Source organism: Acromyrmex echinatior, chromosome 12, assembly GCF_024713525.1.
Source record: "Acromyrmex echinatior isolate Ae372 chromosome 12, ASM2471352v2, whole genome shotgun sequence".
NCBI classification, from domain to species: domain Eukaryota; kingdom Metazoa; phylum Arthropoda; class Insecta; order Hymenoptera; family Formicidae; genus Acromyrmex; species Acromyrmex echinatior.
The window spans coordinates 9839616-9859327 of NC_141863.1; the positions used below are offsets into that span (position 1 = coordinate 9839616).

At 33.2% G+C, this 19712-nt stretch overlaps 2 pseudogenes; both read right to left on the reverse strand.

Annotated features, from left to right (window-relative positions):
* Positions 1–8028: 8028 nt before the first annotated feature.
* Positions 8029–8460, reverse strand: LOC147907855 (protein GVQW3 pseudogene; annotated as a pseudogene).
* Positions 8461–12587: 4127 nt separating this feature from the next.
* LOC147907856 (nucleolar protein 58 pseudogene) lies at positions 12588–14093 on the reverse strand (annotated as a pseudogene).
* Positions 14094–19712: the final 5619 nt, after the last annotated feature.

Here is a 19712-nt window from a genome sequence, read left to right on the forward strand (position 1 = left end):
AGAGGGACGCATTGAAATACGAGGTAACAGAACGAAAGTAAGGGGACAAAGAGGGAGAGGTTTTTATTGATACAGGAACAGAATTAAAATATTTGACTAAGGTGTAGAAGAAAACAGTACGGAACATAGTGGAATGATAAGTAATCTTGGTACCTTGGTGACAAGGGGTTAAAAGTAAATAGAATGAAGTTCAAAGTTTAATTGAAAGAGGCATTATAATAGAGGCTATAGAGGAGATATAGAGGAATATTGAAGAAAAAAAAGAAAAAACGAGAAACAATACAGATGTAGAATAAAACGTTGCCACATCCTAAGCCAGTCAGATCTCTGGTAATACACAGATATATGATCGTATTTACGAATGCATTAAAAGAAACGGAGGTAAGAATTTTGGATACTGTACACAATATAGGAGTTATTGATTAAGAGCCGAAACGTAGACAACATCGCATAATCGTAAAATAACGATATAACGAGTAATTGAGAAGAAAGAAGTTTTTGAAAACAGAAAAGGATATGGCGAAAAAGATAAAGAAGACGTAGACGGGCGTAAGCAGCCCGACACTTGACAGGCACATATTCGAATATCCATGAAGAATCAACATGGACACCAAGAATCTTAATAAAGGAGGAGCGTGGAATTTGAACGGAATTAAGAGAAATATCGGGATATAAGGATTGAATACGGGATAATAATGTTGAGGAACCGATAATTAGCAAGGATGATTTAGAGGAATTTAGATGCAGTGAATTATTAGCAGACCATTCGGTAATAAATTTTAGATTTTTATTTAAAGCAGAACAAGTTGCAAAAGCATCGAATGGGTAAAAGAATTTGAAAAGAATTATGTCGTCTGCATACATGAAGGGGATAGAGAAATATTAGACAAAGATAAAAATATTAAAAAGTAAAATTCCGTGAATGGAATCCTGAGGTAAGGTCTACTCCAGAAGAAACGGGAAAGAGAAGAAAAAAAAATTATATTTGAGGACTTATTTGCTGCGTGCGATTTGTAAGAAACGAACAGATTAGCGAGAGAACCGAATGAGAGAGATTGCATAGCTTTAACTAAAAATAGGTCATGTTTAACGATATTGAAAGTCTTTTATAAAAACGTTTCATCATTTTGTATTTGCTTGTAATTGTGAATTTAAGACTCCTTTAATGTTCTCAATTAAAAATATTATTAAACAAAAAAAAGTAATACTACTACGACTGAAGTAAATGAGAATTAATGTAATGCTAAACAACGGAGAGAAATCGTTCATGTCTATGAAGTCTTTTTGCAAATTCATGACGCATATTGGATAGTATATGAAGTATGTAAGAGAGCTCCATTTGGCTAAAGCATATAAGAAAGATATGTCCTAGGTTGTCCACGAGGATATTCGAACATGTACAAATTGCAAAACGATCAAATGATCAATAATGGCGCCAGTGCTCTTTCTAGCGTCTCTGCCATAGTTTCCGAGTAGTCGGCCGAGTAGTATTTTAACTGAATTAGTTCTTGCTGCACGAGGCACAAACGCGTTTTAATATTTTTTACAAGATTTTCAGTTTAATCAACAAGTGTTGGATAACAGACTATTGGACACACAGATAATCTAGATTAGATTGCCTTTCTTTTCACGGAATTTTTATTTATAAATACGTAGATTGAGGCCACTAGATGTTAATCACTCTTGCAATAAAAATTCATATTTTATATTTTATATTTTTATAAAGATTACATTATGGATTTTATTTCATTTCGGTACTGTTTTATACGTTTTAATGTTGATTAAATTACGTAATGACAATTATTCACAATTAGACTCCATGTACTTATTGTGAATTAATTTACCAAATGTTTCATCTTTTTGGGATTTAATTTCATCTAAACATGATATCAACTTTTTTCATTAAATTTATTGCTACTTACTCCTGTAAAAGCTATAAGGCAATTCTTATGATATTACACTTTCTACGAATTTTTTACGTATCCTAGTTCGTGTCTCAAGTTTAGTTATTAAAACGTGCAGATATTAATAAAATGTGCAGCGCTATTGCTAATAAATAAAAAAATAATTGACACTTGAAAAAAACAAAGCAAATGCTAAAGAATCTTGTGATATGCATTATTTGATATATAAAAAATACTATAATTATTAAATATAATGTGTGATCCCGTACTAGTACCTGATTAGTGCCGCGTTTAATGCTTTTACTCTATTATTACAAGGTACGAATGATTGTAACATTTGGACTTTATACTAAGTACAAACGTGCTTAATGGATGCTTTTTACTTACATGTCTTCTAATGAACATGGTGAATTAAGTTCAAGCTGACAACTTTAATAAAATATTTGATATATTGAAGATACGTGAAATTATAATGCTATTTGCAAAGGTAAGTATAATTATTCTTATAATGATAATATAATTTATTAATATAAAAATAAAACGTAATGTTAATTTTACTATTATTTTTTATTTTTATTATATAAATATATATATATATTAGGTGTTGGAATTAATTCGTAGCGTTTTACAAGTGATGGGAAGTACTTTCATTAATGTATTTTTTAATGCTCATGTGAAATAAATAACATTCTTTCATTAAAAAACGCTACGAATTAATTCCAACACCTAATATATATATATATATATATATAGGCACACAATTTTATATACTTATATATATACACTATGATAAATATAGTATTTATTTTCGTAAAGTAAAAGATTTAAACTAAATATGCTGTAAATAAAAAATTTGATTTCGGCTAATTATTTTGCTTTTTCTCTTTTTTTTTAATTCACTGTAAAAATTCAGATATATTATTAATAAACACGAACAAGATATCACAGGAATCATCCTATATCTATACATATGAATGGATTGTAAAATGATAGAAAAGAAGCTAATATATAAAGATATAATGAACTTATTATAAAGAAATAATGAACTTATTACGAGATATAATAGAATTATGTTTATCTTCTTTTTGTAATGTAAATTAATGAAAGATGAAACGAATAATATATATATAAAGGAAAGTCGTCGATACTATTATAGGTTTTCTAAAGTGACACCTTCTTATTTCTCAGAAACTAACTTGCACTACATTTAATATTACCAACTAAAACATGATCTATTAACTGTAATTAATTAGAAAATTGTAAACGCATAATTCGTATATTTTTGACTTGTTTTTATACTTAAAATCAGCTAAAAACGAATTCTATGAATGCGAAAATAAAATTCTTAAAATTTTCTTTTGCAAATTGCGTAACTTAAATAACAGTGACTGTATTATTAATAATATTACATCGTTTTGAATGCTTGTAATTTCCTAAATTAGTTTTATTAATATTATTTTTTCTCTTTTAGTTTTTTATAATACAATTTAATAAATATAAAATCAGGGTGCAATGTAAACTAGGGTCTCATCCCTACATAATATCTCGCATCGACGATATATTCGCTTATACTTATCCGCGATAATACCGAACGGCATGAACCTAGTTAGGATCGCAGCTGCCTCATGCGATACCGTTCGATAACCTCAACGCGAGGTGGCGTTGGAACTTCGCCACATCCTTGATTATGATTCTGTCTTACTACAGTTTGCGCCTATATCGGGGCCTTTCATAATGACTGTTTCTTATTTGCTCTTCGGAATTGCTGCTATTCCGCGACAAGGGCCAATTAACATTGAACATTGACTGATAGGGCTACCGCCGCGTATACTTGGCGACCCCGCTCTTCTGGTTTCCCCGTTATACTAGCCAGTGCCACGGCCATTCACCAATCCTTCGGAAGGAGAAGGCAAAAGTAGTCCTGGAAGATCTACCGCGAGTCCAGAGTTAATCCCACCGCCTTCCTCCTCCCCTCCAACCAAAAAGTCGTGTCCATAAGGTGTACATCGACATGAAGGCCATCATCTCTGTTTTGGAGGCGAAGACTTTCAGTTCCAATCTTTCTTTTGTCCTGGAGGCATCCAGTCCGGATCCGTGCTTCACCCAGGGACGCTCCGTTCACATACCAGCAGAGTATCATCCGCATAGCAAACAACGGAACACCCTATCGGCATCGCCATTCGCAACACCGAATCGTATGTTCCACAGGGTCGGTCCCAGGACTGAACTCTTGGAACTCCTCTTGTTTCCTTCTCGCGCATGTGAAGTCTCTCACGACCCACGTACGTGAGAAACCTTTTTGAGAGATAACTCCCCACAATGGATCGGAGGTATTCCTTTAGGTATGTCTTTTTCCACTCTTCCTTTTCAATGTCTTCCTAATGACTGACCAGGGGAAGAAGTTGAAAGCGTTGGCTATATCGATGGATATCGCCAACACCCTCGTTCCTCAACCCTTTCATGAACCTGCCGGATCGCGTCAATCGTCGATCTGTGAAACCGGAATCCGTACTAATGCTTCAAGATATCCCCGGTCTCATTCAAGTGTGTCTATGTCCTCCCACAGACCACCCGCTTCAAGAAATTAGTCTGCTTACAGAGCAAGCAGATTGGTCTGTAGGAGGATGGGGCTAATTCCGGTTTGTTTGGCATCTTTAGGAGCATGAATCTAGCTGTCTTCCAGGGGATCGGGAAAACCCATATTGAAGTCAAAAAATGTCAGTAAATGTAAGGAATAGGGTTGCTTTTTTATATCTGCGACAAAGTATCATAATTGATGTTTTAAAATAATGTTTAAAATTTACTCATCTGTTTGATAAAATTTATGCAAGTGTCCGAACTGTCTAGAATAGTAGTATATATTTAACGCTTATTAAATTATTTATTTCAATTAGATTTTACAGTTTATATTGCAAATAAAACAGACAGAGGTAAAATTTGGCTTGGGACATTTCTGCTTTGGATACAGTTTTATCTGCTGGGTATATATCTTATTTTAAATAAAAATATGAAAGTATGTAATAAACGTATACACATATATACATATATACATATACATATATATATGTGTGTGTGTGCGCGCGCGCGCGCGTGTGTGTGTGTGTAATATTACTGTTATTTTTAAATATGTAATAATATATTTATTAAAGTTGCATTGTATTCCATTTTAAAAAATGGAGGTGATCTTGAAATCTTTGAAGCGCCTGCATTCATAGATAAACCGTTAGTAATACTCTCTTGATGCTACATAACTTCAATAAATATATCATTTCATATTTCTAAAAACAGCGAAAACATTCTAAGTGAATAGAGTTACTGCTCCACCTTATATATACATATCTTACGATATATATATATTTAGATACATTTATAATAGAATAAATAAGTACATATAAAGTAAAACATATTCTAGATTTTCTTGACATTTAATTCTTTTGAATTTAACTTTTTCGCTCTTAACGCCGGCTATGTCTGGCATCAGGAAGCGATCCGTATAGACGAATGCTGGCTATTCGCGAATAAATTATTTTATGTCCCTTATAATAAGAGTTACGCCAAATCATCTTGTACAGCAATATACAACTAAACGTGACCAATTTTGTCAAATAATATATATTTAAACATAATTAGTAGTGGTAGTATATTGATGTCTATAATGCCACTGACATGAAGAGGATAATTAAAAAACGGTTTACGAAGAAATTATAATCATTTTGTTTTGGGAATAATTCTTTTTTTTTTAAATGCGTCAAAGTAGCGTTGTTCAGACATAAAACATAATTTTAAACGTTCAAGACTATGTATATATTTGTCCATGTATATACTTTTAGTGAAGTCCCGATCAATGGTAATATTCCAATGATGGATCGCTTTCTGAGCGGAAGGATTAACAAACCTATTTTCATTAAGTATAATGATAGTGTACTTTTTTTCAGATGTATTCTACAGTTTTGTCCGCTACAATAATTCTTAGGACGGAGGTATGTAACCGACCTTCTATTCTCGCAGTAATGCATGAAAAATTTTGTTTAATTATGGTTTGATATGAACAAGACGCTCGCGCGTATATAATTAAATACATTTTATTTAAATCAAAATCTCGGCATAACAATCAGAAAGAATTTCCGGTTGTTATGACAAGATTCGAGATTTTACAACGAGAAGTAGAACTATATTATAAGTATTATATTATTCATTACATTATAAGGATTTGTTTAATATTTTTCAATTTGATTTTAAAACTTATGATGAAATATATTCATGATTACAATTAGTTATTTTAATCTCAGCGCACTCTAGTAGTGCAATTATTGTGTCAGTCGACACAAATCGGGCAAATATGCTATATTGTTTTATGTCGTCGTGTTGTTTCCTGTAATGAATTGGAACAAAATAGTATGTACCATGACTGAAATAACGTCTCCTCTTTCCGCCATATCAATATAACTTTGAGAAAAATGCATAGAAATTTGAAAGTTATAGCAATAACATTAATTTGAATTTCTCTGTGTTGCCTACATATTACTTCGTAAGTACCTCATAGATTATAAGTGCATGATGCACTCAAATTATCCACCATTTATCCTTGTTTACATTTCGATGAACAACACGGAAAAATAATATATTATGCATGAAACGAAATGCTCCAATAATTAACAAAAAGACATATTTGATCAATAAGATATTCTGCGAGTACAATTAACAAGAAAAATTTATTCACACACACAATTAACGACTAATTCTAGTATATTTAAGAACATACAATTATAAATGCCGTTTTAAAATACAATAAAAATGATATTATTATAAAAATGATAGTAGTAGCATAATCAAAAAATTAAAAATGCGGGATTATATGAAAGCATTGAAAATATATGTATGGTAACACAAATTTTATCAAACCAATTATTATTGTAATATTGATAAACAGAAATATTAACAATAAATAAATTGTATTTACTTTTAATTGATAACTTGCGATTATGAAATTTATTAAAATTTATATAATATTAGGTGTTGGAATTAATTCGTAGCGTTTTACAAAGTATTTATAAGTTTTAAAAGTACTTTCATTAATGTATTTTTTAATGCTCATGTGAAATAAATAACATTCTTTCATTAAAAAACGCTACGAATTAATTCCAACACCTAATAAAATTTAATAAATTTACCTTGTGATACGCTGGTTAGCATCCAATACATCTCATCTTTAATATAATACAATATTAAAATTCGAATATAAAAAAATATATTTTAATATGTATAACAGTGCACCGCGAAAGCGAGTGAGATGCAAGCGCGCGCGCGCTCGCATTCTCTAGAAAGTTCGATCAGCCATTACTGTTGTCAGCGGCGTATTTGTCATAAAATAAATTTTTTCTACTTGAAATGACAAAACGATAAAACCGTAAAGGTCGTAATCGTGCTAGAAGGGAATTTTGAAGACTCATTTTATACACACAATTTAACGACTATTTCTTATAATTATGCGAATTAAGAATTTTAGCTTTCCATCATGCGACGCCCCATAATGGTTTTTTATGATCTCAAATATAACACGTTGTTAAAAAATCATCTTTTATAAAAAATAAATGTATAGGACAATTTTCTTGTGGAATAGGGATTACGAAGAGATATTTATATTTAATAAAATACATATGTTATAATAATTTTTTATATGTATAGGTACAAAAATGTTTCGGGTACTGACCGCTCGAGATGATCCAAATCCGAGAATAGTGGTATTTTCAAGAATTATTTTTATACTGAATAATTTATTATATGTTAAAAATTTAACAATTTCCTATTTTTCAGTTTTTTTCAGAAATTTTAATCATTAATTCCGCTATATATACATACAGGGTCTATTATAAAAGTAATGCGCATTTTCTGGGAAAAATAGATTTATTGATCGTAGCGGTACAAATGCTCAAAATTCTTCAAAATACTCCCTCCCTGAATCAATACACTTGCGGAGACGTGTCTGCCACGCCTGGAAGGCACGCTGAAACTCCTCGATGGGAATGTCTCTTAGGAACGTTGTAACATGCTTTTGGATGTTTTCCACGGACTCCCAATGTTTTCCTTTCAGCTCTCTCTTCAGACGGGGAAACAAAAAAAAGTCTCACGGAACCAAGTCGGGACTGTAAGGGGGCTGGGGGACCGGGGTGTTGCTCCGGGCCAGGTAGTTGGCAACGATGAAGGCCGTGTGGCTGGGGGCATTGTCATGGTGGAGCTTGATCCCATGTACCGCAAATGTGGACATGTTTAGGGTGTCAGCGATGTACTGGATGCTCAATCGACGGTCGGAACGCAAAACTTCGCACACACGATTCACGTTTTCGTCGGTTCTGGCCGTTGTTGGGCGTCCAGAACGGGGTTCGTCGGCGACCTCCTCCCGGCCCTCCTTGAATGCCTTGTGCCACCTCCCTGACTGTGACCTTGAAATGCAGTCGTCCTTGAAGGCCTCTTGAAGCATCTGGAATGTTTCGATTGCATTTTTTCCAAGTCGCACGCAAAACTTGATGGCGTATCGCTGTTTAAGCGAACGCTCCATCGCGCCGTGTTACAAAGTCGAAAAACATACTTCACGCAGAGGCACGTCTTTCCACTCAGACTGCTCGGAGCAAACTGGCGACCGGCTGCCTTGGAAGGGCAGACCCCCCACCACATTTCCCGACCCATTTACCCCGCTGCGATGGATATTCGCGTCACAATAAAATCATGCGCATTACTTTCATAATGGACCTTGTACCTATTTGACTTACCTCGAATCTTTATATTCATATATTGTTAAATTAAATTCATATATTTGCGATAACATTGTTAAAAGAATATAAAACATTTTGACAAAATTATTTAAATCGACAAAAATCAAAATTTATTAAATATAATCTTATATACGCGTGTATTTTACTATAGAGAAAAAAAAATATATATATATACATAATATTTGTGAAAGTAATCATAAAGGTAAGCAAATTATTTGTACAAAATTTGAATTTATTTATTTAACAATTTCGACAAATAATCATTATATCTATCATGTATTTGAGGAGCAGGATTTCAAATTTTGTCCTTCGTAATTTTCAAAAAATGAGAAAGAAAGAAACTCCACATACAAGAAAAATACGCACTTTATGGAAAATAACAATATGCCAACCAGTAAGATGTGAAATATTGAATAAAATTGCTACACAATTGCTAAAAATTTTAAACAAATGCATTTTGTTCATCTCTATAAGTTAAAAAACATAATTCGCACTTCATATTTGATCTATCTATATTATATTTATTGTTCTGGGTTTAAAATCAGCTAGTTACTCCAAAATTGTCCAAAATAATCCAAAGAAAATAAATTACATAATTTCAACTCGACAAATATCAACCACGTTCTCACAGTGTATTTGTGATAATAAATATTTTTTTATAATAATGTCGTACCGTTTTCTACTGTATCATAATATTAATTTAGGGCTAGTGATTTCTTTGAGCATATATTTAATCTTAGGGTGATAAAAATTAATCTCTACTATAACTGAAAACATATAATTAGAGAAATCATTGGCTGCGTTTAACAGAACGTTTATTTTGTAACTGTTGGAAATTTACTTCGCGCTGATTGGATTATATTTTTAGATTTAGAGGAATGATCCTATCTCACCAGAGAATCATAAAACGATTGCAAAACTATTGTGTTCTGCTGAACGCAGCCAAGGTTTCAAAAATTGCTACTGTGAAAACCATACAATGAGAAACGAAATGTATTATTGAACGGCGTAATGTTGTATAAAAAATATTACATGGGAGAATGTTGTTAGAATTTTTGTATTGATATACAACATAAAGTTAAAATATTTAGGACGATTATTATTGATTAGTAAATAACAAAGAAATTAATAACCAGTTAGTAATTATTTTTAAAATACATTTACATTATAATGAAAAAAATATTTGTTATTTATTTTCTACAGATGCCCAGCAAACGAGAATGGATTAAAATGGATTGAAATTTTTTTCTATCCCAATGCGTATTTTAATAGCGAATATTTTTTTTTTGGATTTAATTGGATATAATTGGATTGAAAAACTGCATTTCCTATTCAAAATTTTGAATTGAACAGTATTCACAATGTGTGTGTTGTGCACAGAAAAAGCTAATATTATTTTGAAATTGAAAGACATAGAGATGTGCTCCATGCAATTCCTATAAATAAATAAAAATGCATTCAGAATTGAAAAGCATTCATTTTAACATTCATGAATCAATATTTCTGAATCCATCTCAATTCATTTCAGTCCATTCTCGTTTGCTGGATGGGAAGTCACGACGCACATCATATCAAATATCCGACGACAAATGTATATAGATCGAAACCTGCTAATCAAATTTAGTAAGAATTTTTTCGGATTCAATACTGATGATATTTTCTTTTTATGAAAGTATATATAAGTTTTTATAACGTTTATATAACGTTTTAATAATATTTATATTTTTCCAAAATAAGTATATTTTAAATATTTTAAAAGTAAAATAAGTAAAACTATAATAAAATTCCTTCGCTTACAAACATTGCTTTCATACTATAAATTAATAATCATTTATTATACATATCTATACATTTATTATACATATCTATTTAGTATACATACATATGTATTGTGGAGATCTATCGTAAAAATTTTAAATTGACTTTCATGATTTAATCGTTAAATCTATAATATATTGCTCTGCAGACATATCTGTTGTCACATATATGCATCAAGATTTATAATTTATATTGATATTTATATGAATATATAATGTAAAAAATATATAAGTATTACTTTTTTGCAAGTCATGCGCTAATATCTAATATACTTACAACATAATCGGCTTTTGATTTACGATCTTAATTACGTGCAATCGTCTCATGGAAGATCTTTATAGTTTCTTACTCTATTATTTTTGTGCAAGTGGTTATTCAAATGCAGTTCTACTAATTATGATAAAATCTCATTTTTGCAAAAGAGATACGTATTATAAGATATTTAACAAGTCAGTTTCATATCTATTATTAATTTGATGGCGATTACAAGCGAATTCTATCATATATGATCGTACTTGTACAATATTAATTGTAGCTTTTATGTTTTTAGAAAAATATAAAATCATGAATTAAATTATCGATTAATCGATATACGCAAAGTGCATAATTATTTCGAAGATTCAGTCATTATGTGCTTGCCTGCAAGTCAGATAAATCCGCTTTAATTTTTAATTAAAACATGGTCCTGAGAAAAAAATATTTTGATAGCAAATCTCAGATTTCTTTAGCTTTTTTACTCTAGCTTTCGTACTTAATTAAAAAATGGCGGAGAAAAAAAGGGAGAAAGATGAACCGCGTTAGAAGTTCAGCTAAAAAGAACAGGCCTATAGCAAATCTCTTGAAATTTTGTTCCGAATTTGTCGCCATTCAGTAGCTTAAATCTTGTATCCACGATGATAGAAATCGTTCTGAGATTGATGAAGAACAAATTAATAAATTACATTGAACAATTCGGCCAGTGCGACATACTTTAAACACATAAGCTACTGAATAGCAAAGAGTTCGAATCAAACTACCTATCTTTCAGTATGACTATAAATGTCAAATGCATTATTTACAAGAAATTAAAACTTTGACAATCATTTCAAATAATTGTATATAAATAGGTATAAAGAATAAGAATATTTTTAAATAAGTACGAAAGTTAGAGTAAAAAAGCTAGAGAAATTTGACATTTGCTATCAAAGTATTTTTTTCTCAGGATCATGTTTTAATTAAAAATTAAAGCGAATAGGATCCTTAAACGAGATGATAACTGAGCATCGATGTATTCTATATGTATATAATATATATATATATATTTTATATATATATATATATATATATATATATATATATATATATATTAGAGAAAAAAAGATAAGATGAACTCCAAGAAATTTAGCTAAAAAGAACAGGCCTCGTATGTCTATAATTGTTCTTATACACCTATATTAAATGCCACAAAAAATTAATTGAGATATCATAAGCTTCAAGCTTAGCGCGGAGTACAAGATAAAACTAAAGACTTTAAGAATATTTAAGGCAAAAAGTATACATTGGATAAGTGGAAACCTAGAAAATCATTTTAAATAATCCTGTATATTCGTAAAAGTTTAATGTAGAAATTTGTATTTTTTATCTTATAAGCTGCAACACAGACTTTTGCATAACGCTGTATAAGGCATAAAGCATAAAGTAAAAAAATTAATTAATCACAGTATGAAATGAAGGATTTTGATTGTGGTTGATTTTCTTATGCCTTGTTTCTGGTGCACAAATAAAAACGGAATCCGCGACATTGCGAAGAAAAAGGAGAAACACAAGCTAGAATTAAAAACAGAAGATATACCAGAAACTTCTGGTATCAAAGAAGAAGCGTAAGCTGAAGTGGATTCAGATCTCATATCGAAGAAAAAAAGAAGAAAAGGAGGAATCAATTGAATTTGAAGAGGCAGCATCTGTAGAAATTGAGGAAAAATATAAAACAGCATCTGTAAAAACTGAAGAAATATTTGAAAGAGATGTTTTAGTTGAAGTTGGAACAAGTGAAGGTAACTATAAAAATAAAAATGCACATACAAATTTTCGAATAAATATCAAATATAGTAGTTGATTAGATAGAAAATTCTCCTTGTTCTATATTGTGTTCTAGACTATGTTTTTTCTTTTTCTATGTTTCTTTCTTTTCGATACAGTAACCGACTCTATTTCCATTTGCGATTCTTCTTGCTTCATTTCCTCCTTGATCTGTTCAGAACTCGTACTGTATTTCTTTTTCTTCTTTTTAAGCATCTCGTTTTCCTTTGTTTCAATCTCTTCGATTAATGGCCTCTTCTTAGTCGTTAGTGTTGAGTTTATAGATGTTGAATACTGCATGTATTCGTTCTTAACTTGATATTTTTCAAATTTGGCCTTTGCTTTGGCAGTGCCACTTATCCGACGAATATTTCCTTTTTCAAGCACTCTTAACCGTACCTCCAATTTCACTTTGTGTTCCGCGCCAAGTTCGAAGCTTACAGTATCTCTCAATGCATCAACTCTTGTTGCTAAAGATGCTTTTGCTGCCAACATTCTAGATATTTTACCCTTGTTTTTGTTTGAGGATTGTCCGACAAGTTGTGAATGATAGATCAAACCATACTTAAGTGTATTCTTCGATTTAAGAGCACGGAACAGTGCCTTTTCTGCACCGAGAATTTGTAAAGTAGATGCTGGACATTTAGCAAGACTTGTCAGAGAACCGGCCTTAGATATTAGACGTGCACCGATCAGATCGCCGACAAGAATTGTCAGGTTTGATGCTAATACCATCATCCTAGCTGTGCTATCTTCAAATAATCGCACAGTTGGGATCGGTATTGATGAAGCTCAAATACACATAAGCATTGTACGTGTTGTATTTCGAGATCTCTGAGCCATTGAGGTTTCCGCAGCCTCCTTCACTCTCTCCTCGACTTCCTCTGTCAGAATGGGTGCATTCAGTACTACGATCGCTCAGTGAGCGCTCAGTGAGCGGTCGTAGTACTGAATCGTAGTACTGAAATCATCTAATACGTATCTGATAGATCACATTTGATAGCGTTCTCTCGTTGACCAAGTATATGCATCGACTTTATGTATTGAAGATTGTCAGTCACGATTTTGCCTAGCTCAGAAAAGTGCTAGTCGTATCACTCGCGCGCTCGCATTATATAATTTGTTGAGCTCTTTATCCAGCTCATCCAGTAAGCACACTGCGTGTATTATCATAGTGTCACCTTGTGAGAATTTCAGCTTGTACCTGGACAGACTGTGCACCAGCGTCATGGCCGTCCTCTCCTTCTCGGTCACCCCACTTATCAAACTGTCCCATTGACTTCTGATCTCATCAACTCCTGCACTACCGTGATGCTTACACAGGATAATTGCAGCTTATCCTTGATGGCACAATCCAGTTTGGCATCGGCTACCGCCAACTGTTCATGGGCCTCGATGCAGCAGTTCCTGAGCGTTTTCTTCAAAGATTTTGATAACTTGCTGTTTACAAGCGCCGTAGTGGCGCATAATGCTTCGGTGGTGTCTTCAAACTTGTGAAAGTACGTTAATTTAAGTTTATAAAGCAAAAAATACATAAGAACTATAATATATCAATAAAATAGTACAACTGAGGCTATAAGAAGTAATAGGTATTTGTTTCTTATTGCTACACAAAACATATATATTTCACTTTAAGTACAAAAAGTACACTAGCGCAGCTAAAAAAAATAGTCTTAGAATATAGATTCTTGAAAGAAAAACTTACAATCTACTGGCGGCTTCAGGACTTTCAAAGTCCTTGTGAAGATTTTCCGACAGGGCGAGTTTGTTTTCATCTAGAACCTACAAGCAAATTGTCATTTAAATTTATAATATACAGCAGTGCTCTCAAAGATTTGCACATTTCGGACCAATTCCGGCGCGTTACCGCCGAGCTGCCGGGCGCTCACGTGACACTCTGGCTCAGGAGCGTCCCTGTAGCTTAAACATGCGGAAGTTGTATCTTACATTATTAGAGAATATTTTTCTTGCAAAGTAATTTTTATTTCCTTAAAAAAATCAAATACTAAATTTTCTAAAACATTTTGTCTACTAATAATTCTTGCCTACCAGAAACTATTCAATAATTGTTATAAATTTACATCGAGAAGTTTCTAGAATAACATTTTTTGTCATAATAATTCTTGCCTATCAGAAACCATTCAATAATTGTTAAATTTACATCGAAAAGATTCTATCAGACTTATAAAATCTCATCAAATAACTAAGATTCTATACCGCAATAATTATTTTCTTCTGTAAGCGAATATAATTATCATTTTAATTAAAATGATAAAATTATATTCGCTTATAGAAGAAAATAGTTATTGCGATATAGAATCCTCGGTACGGGGAATGTACTAAGACTTGTATGGAAAACACGGAAATTTCCAGATGCATGTATCCTGACTTCAATCTTCGCAAGTCTGTTACTAGAAAACTTCTCGATCTAATTTTTTATAAACAATTAGGATGTTATCTGAAGACAGAGTGAGAAATGCCGCAGCGTTTGAAGTGATAGGTATCGATTACGCTGGACCACTCTTTTTGAGCGGTGGACAAAAGGCATACATCTGTTTGTTTACTTGTGCAGTCTACCGTGCAGTCCACTTGGAGTTGATTACATCTCTATCAACAGAGGAATTTCTGGAAGCCTTCAGAAGATTTATTGCACGTCGAGGAAGACCTACTGTAGTATATAGCGACAATGGGAAAAATTTTGTAGGGGCCAGGAATCTACTACAGAAGATTAATTGGCGGAAAGTTTCCCAATATTGTGCACTCAATGAGATAACATGACATTTTAATCCACCTTCAGCTGCCTGGTGGGGAGGATGGTGGGAGCGACTTATCCGCCTCCTTAAGGATCTATTGAAGAGGACATTAAAGAGAACTTCGTTGAGCTACGAAGAAATGAACACAATTTTATGCGATTGCGAGGCTACTATGAATTCAAGACCCCTTACCTACTTAACAGAGGAAAATACTGAAATCACAGCGCTTACTCCAGCGATGTTTATCAGTGACATTCGAGAAAATGGCGTTCCAGACTTGAATCAAGTTTACAAGTCCCACTTTGCAAAGAGGATACGCTATCATCAAAGATTGAAAGAAGAGTTCAGAAAACGTTTCCGTATACAGTACTTGGGCCAGTTATCTAGACGAACTAAACCCAGCAATAGTTCCGCGTCCGTGGCTGTCGGGGACGTCGTGCTTATTGAAAACAATTTACAAAAGCGATTAGACTGGCCGATCGCCGTCATTAGAGAAGTCTATCCCGGAAAAGATGGCTACGTGCGGGTAAAACTGAAAACGAGCAAAAGTGAACTGGTTCGACCCATTCAAAAACTAATTCCCTTGGAAGTTGAACACTCCAGTCCTGAAGCTGATAACTTTATCGAGTCTACCACTACGACGTCAGAGACTACTAAGGGAAAAGCAGCTAATACCCTCGAAGAGTCTGTAGCTCCCTAAAGAGGAACCGAAATCGTTGGAAGAAACGAGCTTATAGACCCGAAGGGGTCGTATCATCAAGAAACCGGATCGGTTCAAATATTAGAAAATGTTTGTCATTTTATTTTCGTTTTCATTTTTTTTTAGATAGATTGAGTTGCTCCTACCAAGAAGTCACAACTCAAGGTGGGAGAGATGTTGGAAATGCGCCCTCAGTACCGTTGACATAGAGGGCGAGACGCGTGTTACCGGCCGAGGAGTGACTTTGAGGAAGATGTCGAAAGTAGCCGCGTGTGAACGGAAGAACGAGATCGGATCGCAAATAGAGAGAGTGCCCGCCATTATATATTTCCCGCCATTATAGCCATTCGCCTCTTTTTACTGCCATTGTTACTACGTTTAATCCGAGTCATATGCTCTCACTGTTTTATAATAAAGTAGCGTGTTCGTGTAAAAATAAGAAGAAGTGTCTAATATTATTGAGAACCTTACGATCCCGAAACCACGGCTGCAACACGGTTGACTAACAGCAAGTATATTTTTACTAAATGAACACTCTGACTGTGACTTAGATATATTTTCGGATGCAACCATGTATTTGAAATACATGTATACACGTGTAATGTAATAGCACTTTTTCCTTTATTCCCAATGTCATTTTAACTTAGGATGTAACATGTATTGTCAGTACATAAATACATTGCACATACATATGTAACTATTCCATCTCTTTTTATTATGTTTAATGGGCCTTTTACAATTATAAGCCATAAATCAGCCATAAATAAGAACTCAAACGCTAAAAATTGACTGTGATTAATCAATTTTTAGCTTCTGACTTCTGATTTGTAACTAATGTGTTATTGTAGAAGGCCCATAATAAAAAGAGATAGAAGTTATACTTAGCTTTTCATGCAGATATAATATAGACACAGTCTATTAGTGAATATTAGAATTATATTTTATGTGCATTATGATGTGTACATTATAAAATATATTTCTAATTCATATTCACATACGTGTGTAGCTACTTCATCTCTTTTTGTTACGTATAACAAAAAGGTGTACTGATGTCCTCTTTTTTCTACATTTAATAAAAAGAGATATGTTTTTTTATGATCAAATATTAGTGATATATACTTTTATATTTTCAATATCAGAATATACAACGAATATAAATCAAAGCTAACGATAGTCAAACGCAGATGATCAGACGTAACAACTTAAAAAAAATAATCAAATTACGAATCCTCTGATAAATCCTTATTTTATGTGTGTGTGTATATATATATATATATATATATATATTGTGCGAGAGCGAACCAGAGCGAGAGCGCTGATCGTGAAATTTTTAAAGTGATGCGGCGTTTGTCTTACTGTCTTTCTCGCTAGTTTAAATCCGGCTCGAAGGACCAAAAAATGTGCGAGAGCGCACCGCGCTAACAGATTCGAGTGAGAAAACGGCACAAGGTTGATATGATGCACGACAGTGAAGAGAACTCCGTTTCATTTAATTTAACAAAAGAATTTCTTTAATATATTCAGTTACAAAGTCAAAAGATATAATTAATTAAAGATCAGATTAACAGAATATTAAATGCGGTCACCTTTTCCAAATTGAGCTTGGAATCGCGGTGATGGAAAATCTCGGCGATTTTCCTCGAAGCTTCTCGAAAGATTCGGTTATAGCGATTTCACTAAACGGTTAGCACGGCGATTTTACGAAGCGCGACTATGACTCTAAGAACTCTAAGAACTTTTTTGGAAGTAAGTAGGAGGACGGCGAGATCGAAGCATTTATTGCTTTCGATCTGAGCTTTCCCTTTTGGGAAAAATCCAATAAAAATTTGCCACAATCGTAATTATTACGTGGCATTAGGTGTACAAAATTGATTGGCGCTTTGGATTCTTTTCTAGCGACGTTCAACGTAACAGTCATGCGCGACAGAAAATCCGTGCGTGGGATTGGTGACAGCGCGTGACGTATTCGTCGGAGCGCGGCGCTCGCGTGCGCGAATTGAATCGTTCTAGAACTTTCGATTGTCCGTTGCCGGTAACGACAACTTGTTTGCGTGTAACGAATTGTTTTTAAAAAGAACAAAGAACGACGAATTTGATGATTTCAACGAGGATTAAAATCATGTTTGAGATGAAATCACGAGCTCAATTTGTGCATGCGTTCAATGACAATTAATGTCGATCGACTGAAAGAATTCTTGCTTTTCTTTCGAATTACCGATCTCGAACATATATATATATATATATATATATATATATATATATATACATGTATACACGCATTATACATATATATATATATATTTTATATATGTATACAATTTTAATATTGCACATTTAAACACAGAGAATGCATAAACAGCTTAGCATTGATAACTTCTATCTGCAACGTATGTATATTCACACATTATAGTACATACAGGGTGATCCAAAAGTATGGAAACGGCCAAATAACTGTGGAGGAATGCACTTTGGGGAAAAAAGTTTCAGACAAAAGTCTTAGGTTTTCTTGCTGGCTATTCAATCGTGATCTGAGATTTGACCTTGACCGTGACCTTGAATGTCATTTCAAAGTCAAATTTACTTTTTTAAATAGGAATACATATTTTTGACCACAGGAATGGAAACAGCGGAAAATTTTACGTCCGCCTGTGACTTTGATCATGACCTTGACCATGCCCTTGAAGGTCAGTTCAACGTCAAGTTGACATTGTCAATAGAAATTCCTGTAAATTGGTATCTAGGGGTTTTCGGGGTCGCTGATTACGATTTTGAAGTCGATTTTCAAAAATTCAATGGTGGATCCTTTGAAGAGAGTAATTTTAAGATGACACACTTAAAAGCTTGTGTACAAAAATCATCTTAATGATTTCTAACCCGCTACATTAACACTTACCTTAGTTGGCTGGGTGCTCACTTCATCTTGTCTTAGTTGGCTGGGTACTCACTTCATCATAAAAAAATAAAAAGAAAACAAAAAAACACAAAAAAATTTTAAAAACCAAAAAAAAACAATAAAATAAAAAAAGTTAAAAAAATGGGATGTAAATCGTACTTAGGAGTCTCCCCGTGGCACATCCTGGGTGTACCTTACTTTTTCAGGTATAGCAGATCCTAGACGTTATCAGCAACACAAAACATTCCTAGATTCAAATTAAAGGAAAATTCGATAATTTTTTTTTAATTCGTCCACCATATTGGATCCGCCATCTTCAATTTTTGAAAACGGACTTCAGATTCGTAATCAGTGACAACGAAAACCCCCAGATACCAATTTGCAGAAAAATTCAATAGTTTTTTCAAATTTCGTCAGCCATATTGGATCCACCATTTTGAATTTTTGAAAATCGACTTCAAAATCGTAATCAGCGACCCCGAAAACCCCTAGATACCAATTTACAGGAATTTCCATTGACAATGTCAACTTGACGTTGAACTGACCTTCAAGGGCATGGTCAAGGTCATGATCAAAGTCACAGGCGGACGTAAAATTTTCCGCTGTTTCCATTCCTGTGGTCAAAAATATGTGTTCCTATTTAAAAAAGTAAATTTGACTTTGAAATGACATTCAAGGTCACGGTCAAGGTCAAATCTCAGATCACGATTGAATAGCCAGCAAAAAAACCTAAGACTTTTGTCTGAAACTTTTTTCCCCAAAGTGGTAGGTTTTTTATAAATATCGAAGATGATATTTTCTTCCTGTCTCATTAAT